Genomic DNA, 7,264 nt, shown 5'->3' on the forward strand with positions numbered 1-7,264 from the left:
GCTTGCATCTTGCTGTTGTGGGTCTGCAATCTTTGTGCAGTGAGGGAGGCTTTCTTTATGACTGGGGCTGGGGGAACCTGGACAGGGGTGGCAGGCACTAAGAGGGAGTGGGAATTGGGTCTGGAGGAACAAGGGCCTCCTCCCTCTGGCTGGATTGGGACTTGGGCCCTGCTTCACTTTCCTCCTACAGAGCCTTAGTCTCTCCTGCTTCTGGGCCATGCCACCCCCAAACCCCACCCCACCCCTACCCCTACATGGAGAGGGGGGGTTGGGCGAGACAGGGCAGTGGACAGGGAGCCTGGGGGAGATAGGGAGTGCTGTGTGCAAGGGGGTGGCGGCTGCCTGGGTGATCAGTTCCTGGACGTGATGACCTCAGAGACAGTCACGTACCCTAAGGCAACAGCAGTGGCTCCAAACAGCCACTTCCATGGGATGGACCCCCATCCTTGCCAGGACACTTGGCAGATAGCGGGCTGGGGTCGCCAGGTATTTTCCCGTCCAGGGCAGTCTCCAAACTTCCCCGGGTCATGAGCTTCTTCACCAGCTTGCAGAGCCCTGTGTGGACATCTTGTCGGAAGCTTCCAGCTTCAGGGCCGCCCTCAGGATGGGAATGGCCTCGCTGTCCTCGCCTTGCTGGGCCATCACCTCTCCCTTCTGGAGAGCACCTTGATGCTGCTGGCATGGTGACGCCTGGAGCACGTGATGATGTGTACCACCGTGCATGCGCAGGAGTGCTTACAGAAGCACTAGAATGAGAAACAGCCCCAAACTGTAAATGATTGATTGGATGAACAAACGGTGATTGACATATTCACAAAATGGAATAATACTGAGCAGTGAAAATAAATCACAGCTACACGCAACAACATGGACAGAACTCAGAGGACGCTGACAGAACAAAGCCAAACACAGACGAATACGTGCTCGATGGCCCTATTTATATACAATTAAAACCCCAGCAACACTGTTGTATTTGGGGGTGTGTACATAGAGATGGAAACAGAACGGGAAGCCAGCGTGTGCAGTGTAACTGAGGGGGCATCCAGGGTCTGTAGGCCTGTGGGCGATGTTGATTTCTTCACCTGAGTGATGGTGACGTGAGTGTTCAGTAAGATATACATTTGTGTTTTATATACTTTTTCTGTATACTTGTTATATTTTATAATAAAGAGATAAAAATCAAAAAGAGACAAAATAAATACCTTATTTTCCCGAAAAGAAAACTCATGCGGTAAGTTTAGAACATGCAAGTCTCATGCTAGGAAGCTAGGAGTTAAATTTTTACAAGGAACAATTTTAAACATACAGGTTTTGGAGAGATTTTTTTGAAAAATAAGACAAAGTTTCTTTGAGTCACAGAGTTTTGTCTCTTACCAAAAAATTTCAATAAATAGGAAAACTAGTGCAAAAAGAAATATTTTACATCTGACTGTATTTAAAATTTATAAATAAACAAATGGAGGCAAGTATATTCTTCAGGCTGACTATTCCCAAAACACCTCATTAGTCTTACCAGTGAGGGAGCTGAGCAGACGCAGGAGGGCAGGGGGAGGAGGAGAAACCCCAGCACAAACTGCTCGTTAGAGTGTGTTCTCCACACCCGTAGAAATGCGGCCTCGAGATGACTCGGCCTCCTCCGCATGCAGAGGGCACGAACCATGATGTTTATGAAACGTGAGGTGGAAATTAATTGAATCCCTCATATGCCGAGATATCGATCTTATTTTGCTTTTTAAAAACATATCAGATATATTTAGGGGACCATGCTAAAGGTTGCTCATACAAGGATTAGTAATTCAGAGTCATAAATCTATGGCCATGTTTAGCTTAAAGGATTCGTTTGCCAAGATTATGTTCTCAATAAAAGAAATGCCCAAGATTGTTCAAAGTCACATTTTTTGATATATTCGTTCTTCATTTGGGTTCTGAGGTAGTTTTAGGGTCATTTCTTATCATCTTGTCTCTGTGCACTTTTCTTTGCTTTTTAGCCGACTGCAGGAAATGCGGACAGTGTGCATTTCCAGCAGATGTTAGTGTTGGCGTTTCATGCGATGTAGGAAGTCCTCCAAATCTGGGGCCTTACCTTGATGACGGGCAATGCACTGTGAAGATCCTCAATTCTCGTCAAGTGTGGAAAGGTATTCTGGAGAATTCTCTTCTTTTGTGGGATATTTTCTTCAGAAGTCTCTTGCTGTATGTTGGGAAGTAGGTATGGCTTCAACAGTATTCTTCCATCCCTTGAGTTTAACTTGTGCTAGTTATACATAAATTATATGCATTTATTCTTCCTCTTGTTCCAAAAAGCATATTCTGTATCTATTCCTCTCTTAGAATTTCTTCCCAGAATGATGAGTTTTTTTGACTTGAAGAATTTCAATGTGTTTTTCTCAGAAAAATATATTTGGCACCTACCAGGTACCAAAGAAACAGAATAATCTGGCGGCTTTAAAGAAAGTCTTGTAATAATGGGGTTAAGTTCTATCACAAGGCGTGAACAAGTTACCAAGAAAGTACAGAAGACAGGGCAAGAGGAGAGGTCTGGAGGAGGAGAGTAGGCTTCACTGAGAAGGGGACTTGGGGCAGCCTTGAAGGGTGAACATGAGCTTTCCAAGGAAGGGTTTTCAGAGAAGTTGAAATGACATGCAAAATGTCAATCAATGTTGATCATGTGTATAACTTAGGCACAAGTGAATTTAGATAATAGTCCTGATTCTTTGGGGACTACTTGAAGTTCATTCAAGCCATTAAGAATAGTTTGAGACTAAAGGCCATTTAATAAGTGGTTAAGAAAACAGAGTTCAGATTCTTCCTAGATTCAAATTCTTGCTTTCCAATTACTTGGTTATGATCTAGAAAACAAAATAACATTCTTGTGCATCAGTTTCTTCATCTGAAAAGGAGATAAAAATGACACCAACACTTCATAGGATTGTTAAGAAGACTAAGTGAAATAAATACAAAGTACTTAGTACAGTGTGTGGTGCACAGTAAGTTCTCAAAATGTTAGCTATTATTAGTAGCTATTTTATCTCCTTAGGAATAAAGAAGAAACATACAAGAAAGTTTACATTGAGTAGAGGAACTCAGATATTAATTGAGAAAATAAGTAAATCAATCTTTTTTTAATATTAATAGTTCACCAGTGTTCGATATTTGCACAGAATTTGCTCTGTCCTGTAGGAAAGAGAACATATCAAAACAAGCTTTTCAAGCAGTTGTCTGTTCTGCATGTCTTGCTGTGTGGTTTTGGATCATATTCCCAAGTTATCAATGAAGGATCAACTCAGGTTCAAGACCACACCAAGAGAAAGGCAGTCTTAAAGAGCAGAATGTGAGGAATCTATTCAATGCAACAACTGTGCTCAAGCAGAGGAAATCAGGGTTATTGAGGACTTCATCAGTATGAGCCTGGAAGCCAACATCCCACTTGAAAAGGATGATCACCCAGCAGTCTGCTTTCCCTTTTCTCTTGTGAAGAATAGTGACTCCTTTCCTAAGCCAGAATGATTACTAAGGAAACAAGTTTGTTGAAGGAGAGAATGAGAATCATATCCTTAGCTTTCAAGTTTATTGTCCAGGAGGTCTCCATCACTGTGAGTGACGGGGCTTATGAAAGTTGGGTTGACTGTGTGGTTCATGATTATGTTTATCTCATTAAAGTGCTATGATTCATAAAATTAAATAAAAGGGGACAAACAAGACTTAGAAGAGAACATAAAATTTTCCAACCATAAGAATGAACAGAATTCCGGTGACTGAGCAGATATACTTTACATTGATTTTCCAGGCAACCAAAGTGAAAAGCTTGACTGACTTGAATTACTCAAATGAAAAAAGAAAAGTATTTCAACAATCTGATTCTATACTTTGTATGGAGAGGCAAAAGACCCAGAATAGCCAACACAACACAATACTGAAGGAGAACACAGTGGGAGGACTGATGCTACCAGACTTTAAGACTTACTGTAAAGCCACAGTAATCAAGAGAGTGTAGTTTTGGCAAAAGAATAGACAGATCAATGGAAAAGAATAGAGCCCTGAAATAGACCAACACAATATAGTCAACGGATCTTTGACAAAGGAGCAAACGCAATACAATGAGGCAAACATAGTTTCTTCAACAAGTAGTGCTGGAACAACTGGACATTCATATGCAAAAAAATGAATCTAGACACAGATTTTATGTCTTTCACAAAAATTATCTTAAAATGAATCATAGACCTAACTGTAAAATGCAAAACTATAAAATTCCAAGAAGATAACATAGGAGAAAACCTGGATGATCTTGGGTATAATGATGCCTTTTTAGATGCAAAACCAAAGACTTGATCCATGAAAGAAACAATTGATAAACTGGACTTCACTGAAATTAAAAACCTGTGCCCAGGGAAAGACAATGGCAAGAAGTAGAAGACAAGCCACAGACCAGGAGAAAGTATTTACAAAAGACACATCTGATAAAGGACTGTTATCCAAAATATACAAGGAATTCTTAAAATTCAATAATAAGAAAACAAACAACTCAATTAAAAAATGGGCCAAAGACCTTAACAGACACCTTGTCAAAGAAGATAGGCAGACGGCAAGTAAACATATGAAAAGATGCTCCAGATCACATGCCATCAGGGAAACGCAGATTAAAACAGCAATGAGATATTACTACATACCTGTTAGAAAGGTCAAATTCCAGAACACCGACAACACCAAATGCTGGTGAGGATGTCGAGCAGCAGGAACTCTCATCCATTCTGGCGGGAATGCAGAATGGCACAGTCCCTTTGGAAGACTGTTTGCTGGATTCTTACAGAACTAAGCATACTCTTAATATTCGATCCAGAGATCATGCATCTTGGTATTTACCCAAAAGAAGTGAAAACTTGTATCCACACAAAAACCTGCGTGTGGATGCTTATAGCAGCTGTATTTATAATTGCCAAAACTCAGAAGCAACCAAGATGCCCTTCAGTAAATGAATTGGTAAGTAAACTGTGGTCCATCCAGGCAATGGACTATTATTCAACACTAAAAAGAAATAAGGTATCCAGCCATGAACAGACGTAGAAGAACTTTACATGCGCATTACTAAGTGAAGAAAGCCGAGCTGATTCCAGCCATATGACATTCTGGAAAAGGCAAAACTATGGAGACCGTGAAAAGTTCAGTGGTTTCCAGGAACTGGAGGGAGGAGAGGCATGAATAGGCAGAGAAGAGAGGATTTTTAGAGCAGTGAAAATACTCTGTATGAGACCATAATGATGGATACATATTATTATACATTTGCCCAAATCCATAGAATGTACATCACCAAGGGTGAACCCTAAGGTAAACTAAGGACTTTGGGTGATTATGATCTGTCAGTATATGTTCATCCTTGGTAACAAACGTACCATTCTGTGGGGGATGTTGATAATGGGGGAGGCTATGTATGTGTGTGGGGACGGGGGCTATAGGGGAAATCTCTGCACCTTCCTCTCAGTTTTGTTGTGAACCTAAAACTGTTCTAAAAAAAAAAGTCAAGTCTTAAAAAAAAAGCCAAGTTTTCACAGGAGGGAAATTTTGTCACATGAGATATTGCATAGGGAACAGTGAGTTACGTGATTATGAATATGCCCCACAAACGTTGCACTGAAGTTTTCCTACCTCTTGGCTTACTTGATGTATTTTTGGATAAGCAAGATGGCTCTGCAAAGTTTTAAACACACTTTTGAATTCTTTTCTTAGATTCGGATTCTACTTATTCGTAATGAGAGTAGTCTATCCTCTTCACCTCTCTTCTTTTGGGCTGCATACCATCTCCTAGCTACATGAACTTGAATGTGTTACTCACTGTCCACGCACCTTGCACCATTCCTTAACATTCAAAGTGAGAACTGATATTAGCCACTCTTTGGTTGGGATTTTAGGAGTTTGGCAATTTTCCAAGAGGAAATGATTTCTTCTTTTCCGTGATAAGACTAAACATGTTAACACATATAAGTTTCATTGGCCCAGGAAGGATTCGAGCAACTCAAGCTGATGAGAAGCACCAAAAATTTGCTATATATACTTTAGTTTAAAATTTGGAAATTTGAATTTATTACTAAACATATAATTTGTTTGTTTGGTAGATGAAATCATTCAACATGGAGAATGTAGAAGAATAAACAACAGGAGTTAAATTACTGGGAGCCTCAGTTCTGAAAGTTGGTATAATTTTGGGATAGAAAATATGTAATTTACTTGGACTTTCCTGACTTTGGCTCTGGGACAAAAGGTCTGGCCGAGAATCCTGACTCTCTTACCCTGGGACCAACCTTCCTGGTATAGCACGTCTGCAAAAATGCACCTTTATTTTTTCTGTCAAATGAATTTTCTTTGTACAAAAGCCCTCATTCTGCATGATGTAAAATAATAAAGAACAAAAACTAAGCCCACTTGATTCTCCTCACTCCCAGAAAACATAGTGAATTTAGTGATTGAGCTTTCGCTGTCTGGTCCACATTCTTCTGTGACAACTGCGTTCTCAACCACCTCCTCGTGACGACAGTTTTGCACACATTCACTGTACAGATGCCCTCATTGTGGCTGAAGGAACCCATTCCAGTCTTACATTAGTCATTCCCTCTCTCTGTCTTCTGTCCCCTTTCTCTTGGACATTGAGAAGTCTTGGCTGCTCTTGCACCCCACTATATGGTCCCCAGATGCTGCAATTTGTTTCTAACACCCTCATAAACTTCTTGTTTCCAGCTTTCACATCGTTTGTGGCAGAACATCAGCAAGGCTGGCAATCACCGGAATCTGGAAGAGATTGATGGTCCACAGGTCTTCTCAGCTCTTGAATCATCCTCAAATGGTTCTGAGAAGTTCTATAGCCACGCCGAAGTCCACCTGGATAGACCCTGGGGTGAAGGTGGGAAGCAAAGCCTAGAGAACAACCAACATCAAATGCTCTCAGTTTATCGGAGCCTTACCTGGTCTGGAGCTTTTTGCAGAGGCTTTTGTAAAAGGAAAACTTTCTTAAGTTCAATTATATTTGGCATATACCTTAGAATAAAAGCTTTGTAACATATATAACATAAATTCTCCATAAAATATTGTATTTCCTGTGATAGAAACATTTTCAGAACAAGAAAAAGATATGTTATTTCCCTTTTTTGGTGACAGCTTCTTTGTAACATGGGCATCTGAGCATTAAAAGAAAAAATGAGAAAACTATAAGTATAAAGAACGCACTTAAGACATGTACAAACCACACGGGCTTAAAAGTCATCTTGCTACTGAGAGG

Source organism: Equus caballus, chromosome 16 (assembly GCF_041296265.1).
Source record: "Equus caballus isolate H_3958 breed thoroughbred chromosome 16, TB-T2T, whole genome shotgun sequence".
In the NCBI taxonomy this organism is placed as follows: Eukaryota; Metazoa; Chordata; class Mammalia; order Perissodactyla; family Equidae; genus Equus; species Equus caballus.